Raw genomic sequence first — 23,845 nt, forward strand, 5'->3', positions numbered from 1 at the left:
ACAAAGCCTTTTGTCTTTAAGCCTCATGCTCTTGCATCATAATCTTAGTGATTGGGATCACTTGTGATTGGTTATGGCCGAGGAAAGTGGCAAAGGTAATGACTAACTTGGCTTTGGAAAGGTAAAAAAGAATTTTTGGCACATTTATGAAAATAATGAAAATTAGGAGAAAAGGGAGGTGAAAGGTCACAGGTTGAATGTGAGGAGGAAATTGAAGGAAAATAATGGAGAATGAAAAAAATAGAGGCCTCATTCATAGAAAGGCTTATGAGGATTAGTTGGTAACCTTTCGTCAGTTCAGTTTTGGAGCTCTCAATATTCTCTCTCTCTCTCTCACATACTCTTGGAGACTTAGAGTTTTCTTGGAGCACTCTTGGAGGGTGTGGAATGCTTGGATTTTTGGAGAAATAAGGCAAAGGAAGAGCAGGAAAGCACAAGAAGACATCGTGATCATCATAGAAAATTTTAGGGGTGAATGTTCGCCCTTTGGCGAAATTAAGGGGTTTTAAATTTTTAGTGGGTGAATATTTTGTATCATAGTACATTTTTACAAATCACCTCAAATAGCCCACCTTATTTTAAGGGAGAGGGTAAAAAAGATAAATTTAGCCCTTGAAATTAGGAGTTACAACCTTCCATTCGCCCATTTTCAAGAATAGGTTTTATTTAAGTGAATCCTATGGGCCAAAGGCCCAAATACCATTTTTATAAAAGAGGTATGGTAAATTAATAAAAATATAAATAAATGAGAGGTATGGTAAATAAATAAAACATTTTTTATATTTACTCCATAAGTCACCTTATATACATGCAAGGGTGTAAACAAATAAAAATATAAGTAAAGTGGAGGTATGGTAAATAAATAAAACGTCTTTTTATACTTACTCAAAAGGTATGGTAAATAAATAAAAATATAAATAAACTAGACGCATGGTAAATAAATAAAATATATTTTTATATTTAGTCCATAGCCCTCGTTCTATTTATGAAGGTTCAAGAAAGAGGTTTTATTTAAGTGAATCCTATGGGCCAAATACCATATTTGTAAAAGAGGTATGGTAAATTAATAAAAATATAAATAAACGAGAGGTATGGTAAACAAATAAAACATAAATAAATAAAAATATAAATAAACTAGACGCATGGTAAATAAATAAAACATATTTTTATATTTAGTTCATAACCCTCGTTCTATTTATGAAGGCTCAAGAAAGAGGTTTTATTTAAGTGAATCCTATGGGCCAAATACCATATTTGTAAAAGAGGTATGGTAAATTAATAGAAATATAAATAAACGAGAGGTATGGTAAACAAATAAAACATTTTTTATATTTACTCCATAAGTCACCTTATATTACGAACACTCAAAAAATGCATTATATTTAGGTTAAACGTATGGGCAAAATACTATGGGACAAATACCATGGACTAGATTGTTATTAACACCATGCAAAAAAACATTATTAACCCTAATATTAGTATTAATAAAAATAAAAATGGCACATGGTATTGAGCCATGGTATTCACCAAAATGGCACATGGTATTGACCCATGGTATTCACCTGGAATGTAGCCTATTTAAATGAGGAAATTAAACCAGCATAGATCCATCTTTACTCTGGATCTAATAAAAATAAAAATGGCACATGGTATTGAGCCATGGTATTCACCAAAATGGCACATGGTATTGACCCATGGTATTCACCTGGAATGTAGCCTATTTAAATGACGAAATTAAACCAGCATAGATCCATCTTTACTCTGGATCTACTAACCCTCGAGAGGTATCAAATATCGTGATATGCAAACTAGCATAGAGTGAAAAAATATTTGATCCGATCAAGAGTAAAAATGGATGTTGTAATTTAATGTATGTTAAACATTTTAGCTTGGTTAAAATAAAAAATAAAATAAAAATCAACTATTAATTTTTATAAATTACTAATAGTAATTTTTAAGCTCCAGGTTTATGATAACCCATGGTATTGACCCATGGTAATACCATGGTATTCATGTGAGAATAGACTATTTAAAGGGGAAATTATATCATCTTAGATCCATCTTAATTATGGGTCTACCAAGTGCTCAGAGGGATAAATAGATTTCATCCCCCTAAGAGTGGTAGATGTGGAGTTAAGATGGATATAAGTTGGTTTTTATGATAATGAAGATATTAAATAGACTTAGGAAATTATATTGTAAAAACATCTTAAGGTGAATGGTTAAAGCATAGACATTGTACAAATATATTTGTATACTTCTGTTTTAAACTGAAACAAATCCAGGGCTAAAAGGAATGGATTGATTGCACTAGTCATCCTTCTATAACTTTCCAACATATGCTGGAGTAAACAGATTGTAATTTGGGTAATTTTTCTAATTGCAAACAGGAACATACTTGTGTATTGGCAGGGTGGTTACGAGGTCCCTAGAAGTGATGAATTTGAATTTTTCTTGGTTTTATATATAGTATTAGGTTTTTTCTCATGCTTTCTGTGAATGGCATGGGTGAATTTTATCCTACACCCACTAGGTTATCAATATGTAATTTCGGTAATTTTGATTTCAAAAGATATTTTAAAGAAATGCAATGATTTCATTTGTGTATTCAATAAACACAAGATTTTATAATTGAGTAAAATATTCGCCATGCCTGGTGAGAGATTCGCCAAAAAATTATATATACATATCATATTATTGATAAAAATAGCCTTCCATTTTTCCTATATACCATGGAGATTCGCCCATTTATTATACATGTAAATTTAGGGGTTTCTTAAAATTTTCCTTGGTGATCATCAGCTACATTAGATTTAATTGCAGGTACTAGTTGCAAGTATGTTTCCTTCACTAGTTTTGGTATGCATGGCATATGCATATGGATTTTTGGTTGTGATATGTCATTGGCATGGAGGATGACCGAGATTAATAATGGATTGCCTAGCCTTGCCATTTCCTAGATAGCCATGGTGATTGTGGCTTTATTTTCATTTTTGTTTTTTTGGTTGGTTCTCATGTTTCCTTAGTTTGGGTTGAGTTACTAGTCCTAGAGCCTTGGTTGGACAAACGCTTTGGAGCCATGGAACAACTTGGGTTAAGTTTCTATTCCTAGAGCCTTGGTTGGAAAAACGCTCTGGAGCCCTTGGTGGGTTGAGTTACTAGTCCTCGAGCCTTGGTAGGATAAACACTCTAGAACCCAGTCAAATTTTTGGGCTGAATTACTAGTCTTGGAGACTTGGTTGGAAAAATGATCTAGAGCCCTAGAAGGATTGGATAGAGGTTGATCTAATGATGGTTTTGTGATGTTTGACCATGAGGTGGAATCATTGTTTGATGGGTTGAGATGGATGGCCTCTAGAATCCCTATATGGTTTTTTATTGACGTTTTCTATGAAATCCCACATTCATTCTTGGAATATGGCATAGGGGTGAATGGCTTAAGAGAGATTTGGCTCAAGCATTCTACAGTTGGGTGGAACATGGAAGTCCCATCTTGGGTTTGGATATTGCATCCTTAATGAAAGATTACCTCTCCTTATATTTCTATGAGAATTTTAATGGATTTTATGTGGTTTATATGGTTGTACTTTGATGAATATTTTTGCTGCTATTATGTTGGTTCTGTATGTGTTTTAAGATAACAACGATGTATGGCTCTCATCATGTTTTACTTGTAATTGAATTATAAATGTATCTATGACCTAATGGATGGAATGGAAGTTGATTTGTTGAGGCATCAATGCTTCCTAGTGATTCTCAGCTAAGTATGAGACACCTATGCTCAGAACGCTTAACTACACCTGCAGATTACACATTTGCAATATATTTGACGAAATGCCTGTCATGGCTAGTAGGGGCCTAGTCAAGGTCTTAAACAAGTATTTTCTTTAATACTTTCATTTCCATGTTATTTTACTGATCTGAAGATATGTTTCAATTCTAGGCAGTGACTTGAGCTCTGGGCTTGAACAAATGGCTCAAATTCTAGAGTTGTTGCGATATCATTGACATTTTTGGTCTCTGGTCACTGGCAAGCAAGCCTGTGAGAGTGACTTTGGGTTGCTTGTCTCACTCATGCCTATAGAATGGGAGTGTTTGAACCTTAAATTTTCCAAAATATAAGGGGGACCCCAAGGCAAGTTGTCTAAAGTATTGGATTGGTTCTTGAGGGTCCTGTAGCTGATAATTAATGTCTGTATGGTGTGTTTCCGTTGGTTCCACTTCCTTAACATGACTTAGGAGGTCGAATCATATCATAATGGCCTCTTGTCGCATGTTTACCCCAGCTGGTCGGTTTCTTGGGTAGATGTGGGAGGAGGGTGTTACAGAGTGGTATCAGAGCATGATTCACCCCTCAGACTAGATGGGCTATGTGTTGGTCATGCATGCATGTCAGTTGCATGTGTGTCTCTCACCCTTGCATTCCATGTGCTTGTTGCATTTGCATGATGTTGTTCATGGTTGTAGTGATGTCGTCATGTGAAATTTGAGGTGTTATTGTGGAATGCATCATTGTGAGTGTATGACTAGGTATATGTTGATTTATGTCACTTACATGTATCATTGTAGTATTCTTGGTTACATTCTTGCATGTTTGGTTACATTCTTGTATGCTTGGTTGCATGTATCATTCTTGCAGGTTTGATTTCAAGTATTGTTCATTCATGCTTGGTCATATGTGTTTATGCATATGTGTGGATGTTTATGCATCACTTATGCATGTTCATGTTTTCAAGTGGTCAAGTGTATAGTGACGTAATGATGGTGGTTGACATGCATGAGGTCGTGGTGTGTGTTGTTATTGAGGTCTTGCATTGATCACTGGACCCTAGCTAGAATGGAAGTTGCATGGTCGTATGCTTATGTTTTATGTTTCTATATGTTGTCATGATTATGCTATACACGTGTCACGTTGATTTGTTGATCTTACAGACAAGCTATCCCCCTCGAGCTATACTAAGGTGTGTTGGTTTATTTTGATTTGGTTTAGCTGACATGATACACCTTGCAGGAAGAAATATCAAATGGCTAGCAAGATGGTTGACTACAAAGACTCTCCCTATGAATTCGAGGAGTAGTATGGTGTTGGGAACTCTTCTGATTTGGAAGTTACACTGAGAAGCTTAAAGGAATAAATAAGGAGTTGTAATGCAGATAATGACTGAATCATACAGGAACAAGAAAAGTTAATAGAGGTAAATGTAGTCATACTTCAGAGTTTTTCATATTTGTAGCTACAGGGACTGCTTCAGATGAACCATGAGAAGGAGGATAGAACTAACGGGGCATATGGCAGTAGATCGCATGGTGGTTACTAATCATATATATATGACACAATCAGAGATGGAAGATTGTTGAGCACTTAAGATAGGAGAAGGGATAGACACATGAATGATTCTAGTTATAATTCAGATAAGCACTATGATCATCTTTGGTATCATACTTACAGGAGGAGTGATAAGGGGTATTTTCCAGATGATTTTAAGAAAGCAAAGCCCCCTACTTTTGATGTAGAGGTAAAGAAATCACGAGATGCAAAGGCATGGTTGCTAGGCATGAAGAAGTTCTTCAGATTGCATGACTATTCAGAGAACATGAAAGCTAGAGTGGCTACATTCAGTCTTAAAGGAAAAACAAACATTTGTGGGAAGAAGTGAAGAATGTCAGAGGTATAGATGAGGAAGATTTGACTTGGAGTGAGTTTGAGCAGCTATTCAAGAAGAAGTATTTGTCAGAAAGATACTTTGATGACAGGGTGAAATAATTCTATGAGCTAAAGATGGGATCCATGATAGATGATGAGTACACTAGTAGATTCTTGGAGTTGTTGAGCTTTATGCCTTACCTCAAGGAGGAGAAGGCTAAGATTCATAGATCAGTTAGTGGGTTACCGGTTGCATTCAAAGATAGGATTGAGTTCGATGAGCCTATATCATTGGAGGAGGCTATCTGAAAATTGAAACATTGCTATGAACAATCGAAGCACAGAATTGAGACTAAGCCAGACTATAGAGGTAATGCAAAGAACAAAGGAAAATGGGACAAGAAGCGAGTACGACCACAGGACACAAGTAACAAGGAGAATGTTGCACCACCTAAGAGGTTCAATGCATTAGATAGATGACAAGGACACAGATCTAAGGAGCATAATAAGGAGCCCGTGTGGTGTTTGCTTTGTGGAGGAGATCATCACAGGAAGGGTTTTCTGCAGAATTAGAGTGGTAGACCTTAGATATAGAGTGCGCAGGAGGCACAAACTGTTGGGGATGTTGGTTAGAGTATTCCACACATCTATGCAACATTGGATAACAAACAGACAGAGCATCAAACATCTATCATTGAAATGGATGGTAAGCTTTGTGATCAAGTTATTTCTATTTTTATTGACCTTGGATCTAATTATAGCTATGTTAGTCCCAACTTGGTGGATAAGTGTGGTTTGAGTAAGGAATTGCATGTAGAGTCTTGGTTACTGCAGTTTCATACATGTACGATGAAGTGAGTTAATCATTAGGTAAGAGCTTGTGAATTTGACTTGAATGGTATGCCTACCGTAGCACATTTAAATGTATTACTTTTGGGTTCTTACAATATGTTGTTGGGCATGGACTGGTTGTATCTTCATAGAACCAAGGTGGGTTGTTATGACAAATCTATTGAGTGTGTTGATGAGAATGGGGAACCAAGAGTCTTAGAGGGTAAGAAGAAAGATACATTAGTTAGGATGGTGACAAATATGCAAGAAAATCGTAGCTGCAGGAAAGGGTGTAAGCTATTCGCAATGCACATTTCTAGTGATAAGGGTAAGGAATTTGAGGATATGGATGTGTTCATTAGGTACTTAGTTTTACAGCAGTTCAAGGATGTATTTCCTAAAGATGTGACAGAGTTGCCACCTCACAGGGAGGTATACTTTTCTATTGTGTTAGTACAAGGGGCACCTCCAACATCGAAATCACCTTACAAGATGAGCACACCTTAGTTAGTTGAGTTAAAGTTGCAGTTGAAGGAAGTGTTGGACAAGGGATACATTAGGCCAAGTGTGTCACCATGAGGCACACTGATATTTTCCATGAAGAAGAAAGATGGAAGACTCAAATTATGCATTGACTACAGGAAGTTGAACAAAGTGATCATCAAGAATAGGTACCCTTTGCTGAGGATTGATGACTTGTTCGATCAGCTGAAGGGAGAAACAATTTTCTCCAAGATCGACTTGAGATCCGGATGTCATTAGGTATGCTTCAAAGAGGAAGACATTTACAAGACCACTTTCTAGACCAGGTATGAGAATTATGAGTTTGTTGTTGTTCCATTTGGATTAACTAATGCTCCAACTACATTTATATGTTTGGTGAATAGTGTGTTGTATCCATGTTTGGATAAGTTTTTTATTGTGTTCGTTGATGATATACTGGTATATTTTAAAAATAAGGAAGAGCATGCCAAACATTTAGCAACAGTGTTGAGGTTGTTGAGAGAGCGTCAGTTGTATGCTAAGCTCAACAAGTGTAGTTTATTTCATACTCAGGTACACTACTTGGGGTATGTTGTCTCCAAGGAGAGCATTGCAGTTGATTAAGAGAAGATAAGAGCCATCATGGAGTGGGTAGCTCCTAAGAATGTGGATGAGGTGAGATCTTTTATGGGTTTGGCAAGTTATTATAGGAGGTTCATCAAGAACTTATCGCATATTGTTTATCCTATCACATCATTGCAAAGGAAATGTAAGAAGTTAAAATGGACTGAGGAGTGTGAGGCTAGCTTTGAGAAACTCAAGCATTTGTTGACACATGCACTAGCGCTACATATTGCATATCCAAACAAAGGGTTTATAGTATGCACAGATGCTTGCAAGACAGGACTTGGTGGAGTCCTTATGCAGGATGGACAAGTGGTATGTTATGAGTCCCAGAGATTAAACGAGCATGAGAAGAACTACTCGACACATGATTTGGAGTTAGAAATGATCATACATGCATTAAATATGTGGAGACACTATCTTCTTGGCAGGAGATGTGTACTTACGAGTGATGACATTGGTTGAGGTATTTGTTTGACCAGCCAAATCTGAATGTCAGGTAGGTTAGATGTTTGGTCACGATCAACGAGTTTGATTTCGACATCAGAAACATCAAAGATAACAAGAATAGGCTTGCAGATTCTCTCAGCAGAAGGGTACAGGTAAATCACTTGGCAACTATGAGCTCCTATGGGATGAAATTACATGATAAGATCTTGTAGGTAGGTTAATCGGATGCTGGTGTAGGTACAGGGGTAGGTATAGGTACAAGTAGTGGTATAGGTACAGGTGCAGGTGCACAAGGTGTGGATAATTTTCTTATAGAATATGGGTTGGTCAGGTTTCGAGATAGGACATATGTATCAGATAACAGTGAGCTTAAGAAGGTGATCTTGAGGGAGTTTCATGCAAAATCGTATTCAGGTCAACCAGATTATCAGAAGACATCAACGACAACGAAGAGATTTTAGTATTGGCTGAATCTGAATAGAGGTGTAGTAGAGTTCACGGCTAGATGTTTCGACTATCACCGATTGAAAGCAGAATGTAAACATCCAGGTGAACTGCTACAGCTGATTGCGATTCCAAAATGGAAATGGGAGGTCATTTCCATGGACTTCATTATAGGGTTTCCAAAGATAGTGAGACAGCATGATTCCATCATGGTTAATGTGGATAGGTTGACAAAGGTTGCACACTTCATTCCAATTAAGTTTACATTCTCAGCTAGTGATGTAGCACAGGCATTCATCCGAGATGTGGTTAGACTGCATGGTGTTTCAAAGAAGATTGTTTTAGATAGGGGTGCGAAGCTCACTTCCAAATTTTGGAAGGAGTTATTTATAGGTTTGGGAACAAAGTTGGCCTTTAACACAACTTATCATCTGGAGACAGATGGAAAAATAGAGAGGGTCAACAGGATATTGGAGGACATGTTGAGGATGTGTGTGATGCATTAGTAGTGGAAGTGGGAATAGTATCTCCCTTTGGTAGAGTTCGCATACAACAAGGCTTATCAGTAGTCATTGAGGATGAGCCATTTTGAGGGATTCTATGGGTGGAGTTGTAACACTCCTATCAGTTGGAGTGATCTTGTTAAAAGGGTGTTGATTGGACAATATATGATGGTAGACACGGAATAGGAAATGTAGGTAATCAAGAAGAATCTAAAGGCATCACAAGATAGGAAGAAGAGTTATGTAGATAAAAATAGGTTGTTCAAGGAATTCCAGGTTGGGGAATAGGTATAATTGCGCATCAAACCAAAGAAGCGCTCCTTGTGGATTGGATCATGTGCTAAGCTGGCACCATGGTTTTGTGGACCCTTCAACATTATTGAGAGCATTGGGAAAGTAGCCTATCGACTTGCATTGCCTCCGACAGTGAAAGTCCATGATGTTTTCCATGTATTGTTGCTTAAGAAGTATGTTAAGGATGTTGATCATGTGATTGACTGGTCTGTATTGCATGTGGAACCAGATGGAGAATTCCATCTGGAGCCTTAATGCATATTGTAAAAAAAGGTGCTCATGCTCCGGAATCGAGCAATCAAGCAAATTCAGGTGAAGTGGAATCACTTTGGGCCCGATGAAACTACATGCGAGATGGTGGATCAGATGCGGGCTATGTATCCTTCCTTATTTTCTAACTGAGGCAAAGAAAAGTCGACATGTTGGTTTAGTATATGCTATATGATGTTTTGATATATGCTTAGATATGTGTTTAGTATATGCTTTGGTATATGATTTAGTATATGTTTTGGGATATATTTTTGGTAATGTTGCTATATGTACACATGTATATGGATGTAAATACCACCATGAGCTATGTTATAAAGCTCCACTATGTGGTATGGGTGTCATGTTATTATGATTATGTTGTCATGTCACTATGATATCATGTGGTTTTGTTATCAGGATGTTATGATGTCATGTGGATTGGCACTCAACAAGATGATCATTATAAATACCATAATGAGCTATGTTATAAAGCTCCACTATGCGGTATGTTGTTATGGTGTCATCTTATTATGTTGGTACCTTATGAGTAGGTTGATCATTGTAAATATTTCGTCGAGCTAAGTTATAAGGCTCCATCGATAGTATATATTTCTCTCACAACAGTTTTGTGGTTATAGGTGTTGTTGAACACCTAGGATAGTGTTCCCCAGGTTTGTGCATCAGTGCTATGCTTCTGATTATTGGCGCGATAAATTTCTTTGGCATTAGCATTCCAGTGTTTGAAAGTTGTTGACAGAAAGCCAATTGATCATTTGTGGATTTCATCAACAATTTGTGGACGCCCCATCTGGAAACTAGCAGCGTTAAAGAAATCCATTAGCACTTGCTTTTTGTATAATGTTTCGCATTCTTTGCTGACCTATTTATACTACAATTTCAAAAGAGAAATTCAAAAAAATGGGATCTTTCATTTCGTGCAACTTTGCATACTTGATTTCTTTTGTTTAGGTAAAGGATTCTTTTGTCCAATAAAGCTATTGACAATTTAATGATGGTGAGAATAAATGGTTTTAAGTATAAAATAATTTTAATATTTTGAATAGTAAAACATATCTTTAAGGAAGATTTTAGGTCTGTCTGTTATATTATAATTATATGGGAATTTATAAGATAGTTCCGTGTTTAAAATATATTTAACAATGATTCCATTCCTGGCCTGTTATAAATTTAACAAAATCTATTTAATGTTGACTATTAGCCACAAATATTTGAGTTCGATTTCAACATTCTATGATGTGCACATAAGAAAGAGATCGAACTTTTGCATTTGACAATACGATGGATATATTTTCCATCTGTAAATATTCATTATAGTGACGTGACATGATGGTGTGCAATACAGTACGTCCCCACACATATATATAAGTGGTTGAAATATTGATATCTGTAGTTTTCTACCTTAGATTTTGCATGTGTAGAGATTCATGGCTTATGAATTTAGTGATGTGATATAATGCTATATAGTAAAATAAGTCATTTTTTATATATAATAATAATAATGAAAATGGTTATATATTGACACCTGAAGTTTTTAATCTTAAATTTTCCATGGAGCTTTCTTTTGAGTGTACAAGTTGATAAAAATGGCAATGTTTGTATTAAAATAAAACCCACTGGTCGGCTCTACGAAAGAGAGTTTGAACTAGGAGAGTCTGACTCTGCAGAACGCTCTACATTTTTCATCAACATTACACAATAAATAGAATACATGGTTCTAGGGAAGTTAGAACAACATCCTAAGAAATAGAAACTAATTCCTATCCTGAGGCTAAGTGAACCAACTCTACCTATTCTAGGATATTGTCCATTATCTTCAACACTCCCCCTTAATGGAGAATGGGTTCACATATATGCCTAACATCTCCCTAAACATTTGAAATTTTACTTTTCCAAGAGGCTTAGTGAAAATGTCTGCAACATTATCACATGTGTTACAATATTCCAGATGAATTTCTTTCTATCTTCCTTTGGTATGTGGGAAAATGCTTTACATCCAAATATTCTTTTTTTTTTCTCGGTAAAGACTAATTCTATTAAGTAGAAAATATAGTACAATCAGGAAAAGCAAGAGACCGGCAGACCAGAAATGATGTATCCATCAACCTCAGTCCCGGTGAAAAGATTCAAACTAATGGCAACAGCAGATAGCATGTAATCACAGACATACCAAATGATCTTTACCCCATAGGGGTAGAAGCTACAACGCATTGTTTTTTCCCTTTCTTTTTGTTGACTTTTGTCCAGCCATCCTGGGGAGGATGAGCTAGGACAACTTGTAGGCTGGGAAACTCTGACATCTGGAATTCCTTTTCAGATTCTGATGAGGTCTCATGGCTGCGCTTCAGGGTGATTGCTGTGTCCGGGGGATGGCCCATGGTATCCATGGGAGGATTCATCGGCTGAGGCTCCTGATCTGGTTCTGAATCGCTATCCCCATCCTTCGAACCTGGGGAGCTGGGGCTCCCAGTCAGCGGAGGAGGGCAGGGAGCCCAACGCTTGGGCTTGGATTTTACGTTGAATCCCTTTTTCGTTCTTGCTGTTAGCGATGGGCAGGAGTTCTGCAGGTGTCCTGTAAGGTGACAATGGCGGCACCGAAAGGCAGTGTTCTCGTAGTCTAGAAGCTGAGTCCAAACAGAGTCCTTGATCTTGAGATTGATTTGCTCTGGCAATCCCTTGCTTAAATCTAGCTCCACACAAATTCTGTCATATGTGTAAAGACCCTGCATTTCCCTCTCGTAATCTCCCATTAAGAAGCAACCCAAAGTGTTGCCTATTTGCCTGTATACCTCTGTGCGCCACAGGTGAATTGGGAGATTTGGAAGTCTGATCCATACAGGGGCTTTTGTGATAACTGCAGAAGCTGGATCAAAGTCTGGGAACCATGGATTTAAGAAGAGGCCTGTCGAACCCATGAACCAAGGGCCTTCTTCTAAGGCCTCTATGTAGTCCTTGAGATTGTCGAACAACACTATAAAATATCCCTTTGCACAGAAGTAAATCTTGCATCGCTGAGTCCAGTTGTCCTTGATCCAATCATAAAGATCCTTTGAGCGTGGCCAAAGACCATTGAATCTGCAGATGATGGCCCTTTCAGCAAATTGCTGGGTGTCATCTGCTAAGTCAGGGTAAGAGATCTCAACAGAGGGGACCTCATCCGATTTGTCAACCAGAAAGGGCTTGGGAGAAGCCTGAACTGGCGGATCTGTCTTTTCAGGCTTATTAGCATGGACTGCATCTTTATAAGAAAATGCCTTAGCTGAGGAAGACTCTCCAGCAGCTCCTCCCCTCAAACGAAGGGTTAAAATAATGCATGCATCTTTCTCAATGCCGAAAAAAGAAATGGGATAGGGATCCTCAAGTTGTTTACCTTCATGGAGAAGCCGTTGAGCTGCAGAGGGGATTCCCAGTTTGATGCTCAGCGTATGCTTGAGATTCTGCACTAGATCCGTCTGGTTAACCCATTGTAGCATAGTTTTTCCTGTAATGAGCTTGATTTGTATCTGGAATGATGCAGAAAAGTCCGAATGCCTCTTTCCATTGTAGATCTGTGCAGAGAGGCAGCATGCGTGAAGATTGGTTTTCGTATTTTGGATTTGGCTCATTTGCGGAGGAGGCATACCGCCCATCGAAGCAGGCTTTTCCTTCCCAGTATCCAAGATCAGTGGATACGCTGCGTGGGGTTCTGCTGGAGCGCCCTTGGCTGCTGCGCCGACAGGCTGAGGATGGCTCCATGAGCTTTTTGTGAAAGCGGGGAGCTGATGCCATGCTACTCCAGGGCACTCTGCAAAGAGATCCGCGCGAGTAATCTTGTTTGTGGCCACAACATTCACAAAATGAGCATCATGTGCGTCTACAGTGGGGGATAAATCCCTTGATCTGTGCCTGCAGTACTCGATTCCATTCGCAGCAGAGGCGATCTGAGAAACCTTGGCGGCCAAGGGCATGGCGGCGGCTGCAGAGCTAGGGTTCCTCCGGGCTTCTTGTTTCGATCTATTACCCCTACATCCAAATATTCTTAAGTGTTTTATTGCAGGTTTATATCCATATAAAGCTTCAAAAGGAGTTTTAAACTCAAGACTTCTTGTAGGACTCCTATTTTTCAAATAAACCACAGTATTCACTGCTTCAGCCCAAAAACCATTTGAAAGATTCTTACCTTTAAGCATACTTCTAGCACATTCCACCAGAGTTCTATTCTTCCTTTCTGTCACTCCATTCTACTATGGAGTATGGGGTACTGTGAACTGCTACAAAATTCCATGATCTTTACAATATCTGATAAGATCTTCTTTCCTGTATTCTCCCCCTTGATCAGAGCGGAGAATTTTTATTTGTTTCCTTGTTTGTCTTTCAATCATATTTTTAAACTGCTTAAAGTATTCGAATGTATGACTCTTCTTACTTAAGAAATACACCCAAGAAAACTTCATACAGTCATCAATACCTCCTAATGATTTTGTCTGCATGGGACCACAAAGGTTTGTGTGCACTAACTCCAGTATATCCTTCTTTTCTTTTCTACTCTAATAGGGAATTCTTCTCTATGCATTTTTCCTAAAGTGCAAGCATCACAATCATTATGTACTTGCTTTAGCATAGGAAGATCTCTTACCATTTCTTTCCTCTGTAGTAACAACAAATCATTGTAATTGATGTGGCCGAATCTCTAGTGCTAAAGCTCTTCTATAGTCAGGCTCGCTATTGTCAATGCTCGAACTGGTGTAGGTCTCACATCCAACTTGTACAATCCTCCTGTTCAGATTCTTGTAGTAATTGTCTTCATTCCATCTAGAAGATCCTTAATGTAACAATTAGATTTTAAAAAATCAACTTCCAAATCTTGATTTGTAATCATAGATATAGAAATCAAGTTCTTTGTTATGCCAAGCACATACATAACATTATAAATTTGTTTGATATTACCATCAGGTAAAATGACAGAAACTTTCCCACATCCTTTGATTTAATGGCTTCTGTCATCACCTAGGTAAATCTGTGCACCTTCATTGATCTCTTTAAAATCCTCCAGCCAGTTCTTGTTCCCTGTCATGTGTGTTGACGCTCCTGAATCTACATAACAGATGTCTGCATCAACATTTTCATCACAATCTGCCATGAACAACCTCAAATTCTACACCTGATCATTGTTCACCAGATGACCTGCATTTCTCTTTGGCTTCTGTTGTTCTTCATGATGCTTCCTTTTCCTACATTCCCTCGCAATACGACCCAATTTTCTGCACTAAAAACATTTAGTTTCAAAGTATTTTTTATTCGGATGTATACCTTGGGTCAAATTTGGCCATTTATGTGAACTTGCTCCGTTTTGCTATTATGGACCTCCTTTCCCTTTGTGTAAGTTTTTCCTTGCCATCAATGCAAGATCGGCACTCTGGGGCTTTAGAGTTTATCTCCTCTATTCTTCTTGCATCAGTATACCTGTCAGCTCTTCAAAATGCGGGATCTTTTCTCTGGAATTGATCCTAGTGATGAACATTTGATAATCATTAGTGACACCATTCCTTGTAATGGTCACAAGATCTGTATCGTTGATTGTATGACCAATATCTGATAATTTGGTTTTCATATCCTTGATCCTTGCTACAAATGTAGCAATCATTTCATTCTCCTCCATCTTGATGGACATGATTTTACTCTTGAGGAACAAAAGATGATTTGAATTTCCAATCTCGTACAATTCCTCCAGAATTCCCTAGATATCGTTAGCTAACTTACCTTCTCTGATGTTCAGTATAATGCACTCTTTCACTGACATATTTAACATTGTCCTTGCTCTACTTTCTTGTTTCTCCCAATTTGGGACCGATGATGATCCAACCGCGGGCCTCGACTCATCCCCATTCACAGTCATCCAAGCACTCTGCGCTTCTAGCAAAGTCTGCATCTTAAACTTCCAATTTGCATAATTGGAACCATCGAGCTTGTTATGCTCGTTCATGCATGATTCAAATATATTGTTATTCATCTTAGCAATTTAGAAAAAAAAAATCAATAGGTAAAAGATGTTAAATTTACCCCAGATCTGTGACAAAGACAGATCACTGTTCTTCGATCTCGCAGCACACGTGCAGATCACCATGGCTTTCTTCTCAGCTCCCAGGAAACCTCCTGTTGTCAGCTACAACGTTGTTATTGGCTTCCCCATGTAGCTTCTCTGACCGCTACAGCCTTGTTCTTGGCTTCCTCACGCAACCATAACCTTGTTATTGGCTTTCCTCTATCGTCGCAGAAGTCCCTGTCTGTTCTGCAACGTCGTCGCAGGGGTACATGTCTTTCCTGCAATGATCTGCGATGGAAAATTTGTGCGAAGTGCTACAATGCCCTTGTCGCAAAGGTACACACCTTTCCAGTGATGATTTCGGAAACGTCGCAGTTGTCTACTTCAGAAATGCGATGATGTCGGTTCAAAGAACCACCCACCAGCCAGTGTACAGGTTTCTCAGCCCTGATGCTTTGATACCATGATAAAAATGGAAATGTTTGTATTAAAATAAAACCCACTGGTCAGCTCTACGAAAGAGAGTATGAACCAGGAGAGTCTGGCTCTACAGAACGTTCTACATTGTTCATCTACATTACACATTAAATAGAATACATGGTTTTAGGGAAGTTAGAACAACATCCTAAGAAATGAAAACTAATTCCTATCCTGAGGCTAAGTGAACCAAATCTACCTATTCTAGGATATTCTCCATTATCTTCAGCACAAGTAGGTTGGTATGGTGTTATGTTAAGAGTGGTTGATATATTGATATTTTTTATTTTTTATTATCTTAATTTTAGGTGGACTGTATAAGTTAATTGGTGTGGTGTTTATTTTTTAAGTAAGAGTTTTATGGAAGTGATTGGAGATTCAAGTTAATTATAGATTCTAGAAATATTACAACACAATCTTAATGACCATGCAAATTTTTTTATTCCAACTAATATGTCTCGAACACAATTTATTTGTTTTTGGAAAAAAAATAAAAAATTACCAAATAAATTTGAACAGTTAGAAATTGCTTTCAAATTTTCAATCCTTTTAATCTTAATTTTAGGTCAAGCTTTATTAGTTGGTGTAGTGCTTACTTTTTACCGTGAGAAATTTTTTATTCCAACCAACATGTCAAGAATACAATCTATTTTTATTTTTTTTTTAAACATTACAAAATAAATTTGAAGAGTTAGAAATTTCATTTAAGTTTTCTATCTTCCCTATCTGAATTTTAGGTGAAAATTTAATTTTAAGCATATAAGTTAGTTGGTATGGTGTTTACTTTTTAAATTTGAATTTTATAGAGGAGATTGAAGATTCAAGTTAATTATATATTCTAGAAACATGATGAATCTAGAAACATAATGAATATAGCACAATCTTAATGACTATGATTTTTTTTTATTCCAACTAACATGTCCCATAACACATTCTATTTTTCTTAGAAAAAGGAATAAATTTGAAGAGTTAGAAATTGCGTTCAAGTTTTCTATCTTTTCTATCTTAATTTTAAGTGGAACTTTATTTTTAAGGGTATAAGTTATTTGGTGTGGTGTTTATTTTTTAAGTTAGAATTTTATGGAAGAGATTGACGATTCAAGTCAATTATAGATTCTAGAAACATAATGGATATAGCACAATCTTAATGACAATGAGAAATTTTTTATTCCAACCAACATGTCCCTGAACACAATTTTTTTTTTTTGGAAAAAAAAAACAAACATTGCAAAATAGATTTGAAGAGTTAGAAATTGGGTTCAAAAATCTAGTCATACTTTCACGATGATTCTAAATGACCTATATGAATAGAAATATTGAAAGAGATAGAAATTCAAAATATAGTGTAATTCATGTAAAAAATTGTTGCTATACATTTAACCTTTATGTGCAATCTTTAAATTGGATATTTTACTTATAACATTGTAAATTACATTGAAAAATTTTGAGATTTTTTTAATGAGCAAATAGAATGAATGAAATGTTTAATTGGAAAATTTGAAGACCAAATATGTCTAGTGTATTTGAGATTAAGAGTTGTTATAAGTTATACTTTGTTAACTTGGAGGAATGATTAGAGATACTTACACAATGCATTTAATGAATACAATGATTAGTCAGTGCATGGCATATTTTTAGTAAGACATAACCCTAACAATCATTTTTTGTTGATTATTATTAATTTAATATTAACCAATGGAAGTTATAATGTTTGACTTTGAAAACAAATATTTACTTTTCAATATCTTTGAAAACAAATATTTAATTTTCAATATCACTGAAAAAATATTTTTCAATCATTTGATTGGACCATAACTTGAAGCTCTTATTGCAACATTTGCACAATATAATGCCATGTGGATAAATGCCTCATATTTTATTCCCCTAAATTAGGGATGAAGTTGCAATATTTATGTCATGATTTTTAGATATTTGTCCAATGATTTTTCATTCTTATGCTTAATAGGAAAACCACCTAAAATTAAAATCCTTTGAAAATAGCTCATATTTACCTTAATAACATATTTGTCATCAAATACTTCCTACCATAATTTAAGGAACTATTTGCATAAGAAAGTGGATAGGGACAACAAGTAAATAAACATACTTATCAAGAGTTATTGTCCACCATTATTTGTGTTCCTCGACACTCTAACAAGTAGGAGTAAATATGTAAATGTGTAGACTTACTAGTGGATACTACCCACAAAAAATATATGGAAGTCCTTGCCCATTAGTTGGCAATTATTTTTTCCACTTCATATATAGATTTGTAATTTTTATAAACGAATAATTTCCACTTGAGTACCGGGGGGACTACACTGCAACAGTGGTTTACTTGTGTAATAAATGAAATGTAGACAAATTAATTAGTTTCACAATATATAAATGTTACTTCTAGAAATTGTGTTTAAATATTTGAATTTTGAGTTTTAGTATTATTGCTATGTTATTTTTTATGCAACAAATAATGCATATGTCTCCATTAGGAGTAAGTAAATGATGGAATCTTGCTACAAAACATGTAAAGTTATAGAGAATAGAGTGTTCATGATGAGAGTGTTATAAGCATACAATAAATATGAACAAGTACAAGATACACTTATAACAACAAGGAAATCCAACCAATGTTCTATTAGACTTAGGGTATATTTATACATATATAAGATAATTGGAGCAATTTTACCTTCTCTTAACCAACCATCATTTACTTTATCTTACATATTTACCGAGTATTACTATCATTTACTGAGACAATGTGTATGACGACAACATAGGTCTAAAGACCCTTACAACATCCCCCTACCCTCAATGCCTTGCTCGTCCCAAGAAAGGTTGCATCAATGTCTTGGGTGTATTCTTATTGTACATTGTGACTTCTTCATGTTAGATGACCACATCTTGCAGATCTTCATTATTCACATTTTTAATGCAGTCTTCTCAACCATATGGACTACTACTCCAACCAAGAACCTTCAGAAGCTCCTCTCCAGTCTAGGGGTGTCTTTTTAGCTCTCTCTACGATAATTCCAACACATGACTATCATTCTTGGGAGTCTATAATTAATCATAAAATTTGTGAAACATTCACATAAAAACCATCCCACTTTTTCTTCTACTACAATCCAAGGACAATTCTGCAATCTTCATATTGGGGAATTTTCATAGTGTTGTCATCATCTTTAACACTTCATCTCTTTATATATATTCTACTAGTTTGATTTGATGTTCTTGCATCATTCACCACCAGTGTTTATTACCTTATAATATATAAAAACTGTATTTAAATTACATGAAAAATATGACTGGGAATTTCTATGACTCAATTAACTATTTTTGCAAGCTTAGTCAATTCGTTATCGATAGACACTGACAAAAACTAACCGACTTTATTACATGAAACGCATTCGACACTCTAACATCCTTCATGATAATTTTATTTTTGTATAAATATCCATAAATTTGGTTGCAATAAACATATTAAAGCAATCTAATAAGAGGTAGAAGTTGGCTCCTATAATAATCAACTTTATCAACCAACATAAATAGACCAATAAATCGAAGTCAACTATTATGGAATTGGTTGATGTTCTGATGAGACTTTTATCGAAGTTAACTTGCTTATGCTTTGTTTGTCGATTTTTTCGACTAAGTTCAAAGATGTGTGTCAAGAAGACTCATCCACTTCCATGTGCATTCTTGTTGTCCATATCGACCAACACCATGGACTAGGTGGAACTTTAGTCAAATGAATCCCAGTAAAATATAAAACAATTTCATCTATCCAATTAACAAAATTATGGTAACTAAAATACCAGTCGACCAACAATAAAATACAAAGAGTTGATAACCTTAATTAAATTTTCTTGAACCTATATCTACTTTGTATTCTTTATCGAAACTCGTACCACCGGAGCTACGCATACATTATACCCTAAAACTTTTCCATGAATATAGAAACAAAGTTTGAAATGGTGAAGTCAGTAGAAAGATTGACAAGGCAGTCAAGCGTTCCACAGGAAGTTTAAATGGTCGACTATTACATTGTGGGGTCAATTCTTATTGGTTTTCCATTAATGACCAAATCGATTAACCAGTCAATCCTTACTTTAGCCTTTTCCAAATAAAAAAATTATGAAAATAAACATATTCTTTCTGGTATGGTTGACTGATTACTCTAACGAAATGAAATATTTTCTGAAGTGGAAGTTTGAGTTTGAAAAAGAAATCAGGTCGAAGTCGATTTTTCCAATACTCGACCACAGCTTCCTCGTCCAAGTGGACTAAAAAAATTTAAAATCCGCCAACACGCTTTGAAAGTTGTATGCAATCAACAGCCCATCCTAACAATAATGCATATAAATTAAAACCAAATTATTCGGCCTCTGTATTAGTATTTTTTGCAGTAATATGTAGTCAGAAAAACTGAATTGTTTTTAAATTAAAACCAAACTATTCGGCCTCTTTTTTGCAGTAATATGTAGTCAGAAAAACTGAATTGTTTTTAGTGTGATTTTTTGGTTTTTTAGGATTGGAATTTGGTGGAAAAATCTGACATGAAAATTTGATTTGTGTTATTTAAACTGGTTTTTTGATTTTGAAGGATTACCTATCAAACTTGTGATTTCAGTAAATTCTTACCAGATTTTAGAGAAATTAGACAATTCAGTAAATTCCTGCCATATGTTTGAGAAATTAAACAAAAAAAACCACCTAAAAAGTTTCCAAAAAAATCAAACTAAAAACAACTGGATGAAAAACTCCAGGTAAGCAAGGCCATGGTGATCAGTTTCTACATTCTGCAATGAAAGTCACACAAATACGAGTTTTATGAGCTCATCCCATTTTCATTTTCTATTTCATATCTCGACCGCTGCAGGCCATTACTAGAACAATCGACTAGAACATCCAGTGACATCGATGGATGAACTGGAGCCTTGGCATCAGTGATCCTCTTTCACGGGTCGAAAGCCAGAATTCTCTCCAACAGATCCACTGCCTCGGGGGTAGCATGTGGAACTATGCTTTTCAGAGACAACGTGGTCATGGTGGGCAACGTAGACCGAACATAGCGACAAATGACCTCGTTCTCGAGGAAGTCGAGGGGATAATTTAGGGAGGGTTTGGGAACCACACTGAAGATGTGTCTCAGCCAGACTATGATGTCCATATCGTCGCTCAGGTTGTTGAAGAGAGCGTCGTCGCTATGGTTGTGACCGAGAAGCTCTGCGAAAATGCAGCCGAGAGACCATAAGTCGATGGTCGGGTTGTAACGCTTCTCGTCGGCATCATCGGTGCATAGGAGCTCCGGGGTCCTATATCCAACAATCAACATCAACCGAGTCATCCAAGCACCTTCGATCAGCGAGAGACCGAAGTCCCAAGGTTTTGTGAGCCAGTTGGGGGCGATGAAAACATTTTGGGGCTTCAGGTATTGGTGGAGGATGTTTGCAGAGTGCAAGTACTATATTGTGTATATCAGCTGGTTTAGAATCAATTTGCATTCCATTGAAAATATTTAAACACCATATTTTATTCGAACTACTTCATAGTCTTCTGAATTCTCCTCTTCTCTTTCATCATCTTATTTTTCTTCTTCATCATTGTGGTCATTATCATCAATGTTATTACTATGGAAATGGTCGAAGTCCAATTTCATTTTATCCAAAACAATGGCAAAAGAGCCACAACTTCCTTTTTTCAATAGAGCCACAACTTCCTTTTTTCAATAGGCTCCATATTATCTATGATTCTGATGATAAAAGGGTGAGTGACTTATTGAAGAATTCAAACCTCTCGTAACAATATCTTGGTGCCCAAATCTTTTCAGAATATGTCATAGAATACCATGATGGAAACTTCATGGGCATGGCGCTTGGATCCCTCCTCAATCAACTTCTTATAAACATGAAAGTATGTCCTCCTTCTAGCAACATGGTTGCCAACAATTTCCAAGGAAGCAAGATTTTTCTTGATCAATAACTTGTCGAATAGATATTCATTTACAAAAAAATCTTCATCTAGGGGTCTTAACATTACGAAATATTATAGGTCTTAGTCTGTTAATGAACCATATAATTTTTCTCCAAATGGTTAAAGGCCAGAAAAGTTATAGTGGAAATAGACAAGGGATGTATTTTACAATTTTGATGTATGTAAAGAAAAAAAGTATTGAAAATAGTAAACACTATTAATTTCACACACGAAGACACACATAAGTTGACTCTATATGTGTATGTAGTTTCATGTACAATGGTTTTGTCGAACTTATAGAAAAATAATGTCAAAGATAGAGATATATATATATATATATATATATATATATATATATATATATATATATATATATATATAATAGAAATTGATGGTTTCATATATTTGCAACCCAAACCACCACATCCATGATCTCAAACCCATATCTAAAGATGTCAAGTCATTGTGCACATAAGATTCAAGCTAGCAAAAGTTTAAACTAGAAATATTGCATGTGTGTTCCTAGCACTAAAAGTGCATGCCTGTTCCAAGCACTAAAAATGTATGTCTTTCTAGCTCTAAAAATGTGTGCATGTTCCTAGCACTAAAAACTTATGTGCATTTCTAGCAAAAAAATGCACACACATTTTGAGAAGCAAAAATGTATGTGCATCCCTAGTGCAAGGAATGCATGCATGTTCCTACTACTAGTTTTTTATCACATAAAAAAAGGTTGATGTAGAGTTGGAGGGTGGGGAGAAGGAGGGCAAGAGAGGGGGGGATAGAATGGACAAAGGGGAGAGAGAGAGAGAGAAGAATGAGTTGGTGAGTGATGGGAGAGAGTGAGTGAGAGAGATAAGGATCAATTGGTAACCTTTTGTCAGTTCAGTTTTGGAGCTCTCATTATTCTCTCTCTCTCTCTCATACTCCTGCAGACTTAGAGTTTTCTTGGAGCACTCTTGGAGGGTGTGTCATACTTGGATTTTTGGAGCAATAAGGTAAAGGAAGAGCAGGAAAGCACAAGAAGGCATCGAGATCAGTAGCTACATCAAATTTACTTGCAGGTACTGAGTTGCAGGTATGTTTTCTTCACTAGCTTTACCATGCATGGCATATGCATGTGAATTTTTGGTTATGATATGTCATTGGCATGGAGGATGACTAGGATTTACAGTGGATTGCCTAGCCTTGCCATTTCCTAGATAGCCATGGTGATTGTCGTTTTATTTTCATTGTTGTGTTTTTGGTTGGTTCTCATGTTTCCTTAGTTTGGGTTGAGTTACTAGTTCTAGAGCCTTGGTTAGACAAATGCTCTGGAATCCTGGAACAACTTGGGTTAGGTTACTATTCCTAGAGCCTTGGTTGGACAAACACTCTGGAGTCTTTGGTGGGTTGAGTTACTAGTCTTGGAGCCTTGGTTGGACAAATGCTCTAGAGCCCAGTAAAATTTGTGGGTTGAGTTACTAGTCTTGTAGACTTGGTTGGAAAAATGCTCTAGAGCCCTAGAAGGCTTGGATAGAGGTCGATTTGATGATGGTTTTGTGATGTTTGACCATGAGGTGGAATCATTGTTTGATGGATTGAGGTGTATGGCCTCTGGAATCCCTATATGGTTTTTTATTGATGTTTTCTATGAAATCCCACATTCATGCTTGGAATATGGCATAGGGTTGAATGGTTGAAGAGACATTTGGCTCAGCCATTCTACGGTCGGGTGGAACATGGAAGTCCCATCTCGGGTTTGGATTTTGCATCCTTAATGAAAGATTATTTCTCCTTGTATTTCTATGAGAATTTTAATGGATTGTATGTGGTTTATATGGTTGTACTTTC

General features: G+C 36.4%; 1 pseudogene; it reads right to left on the reverse strand.

Annotated features, from left to right (window-relative positions):
• LOC149264927 (longifolene synthase-like) overlaps nucleotides 1-13,487 on the reverse strand; it is a 56,162-nt pseudogene extending 42,675 nt beyond the window's left edge.
• Nucleotides 13,488-23,845: the final 10,358 nt, after the last annotated feature.

This window comes from Pinus tabuliformis, chromosome 6, assembly GCF_031772625.1.
Source record: "Pinus tabuliformis cultivar Carrire ecotype Pingquan chromosome 6, CPIR1, whole genome shotgun sequence".
Classification (NCBI taxonomy): Eukaryota; Viridiplantae; Streptophyta; class Pinopsida; order Pinales; family Pinaceae; genus Pinus; species Pinus tabuliformis.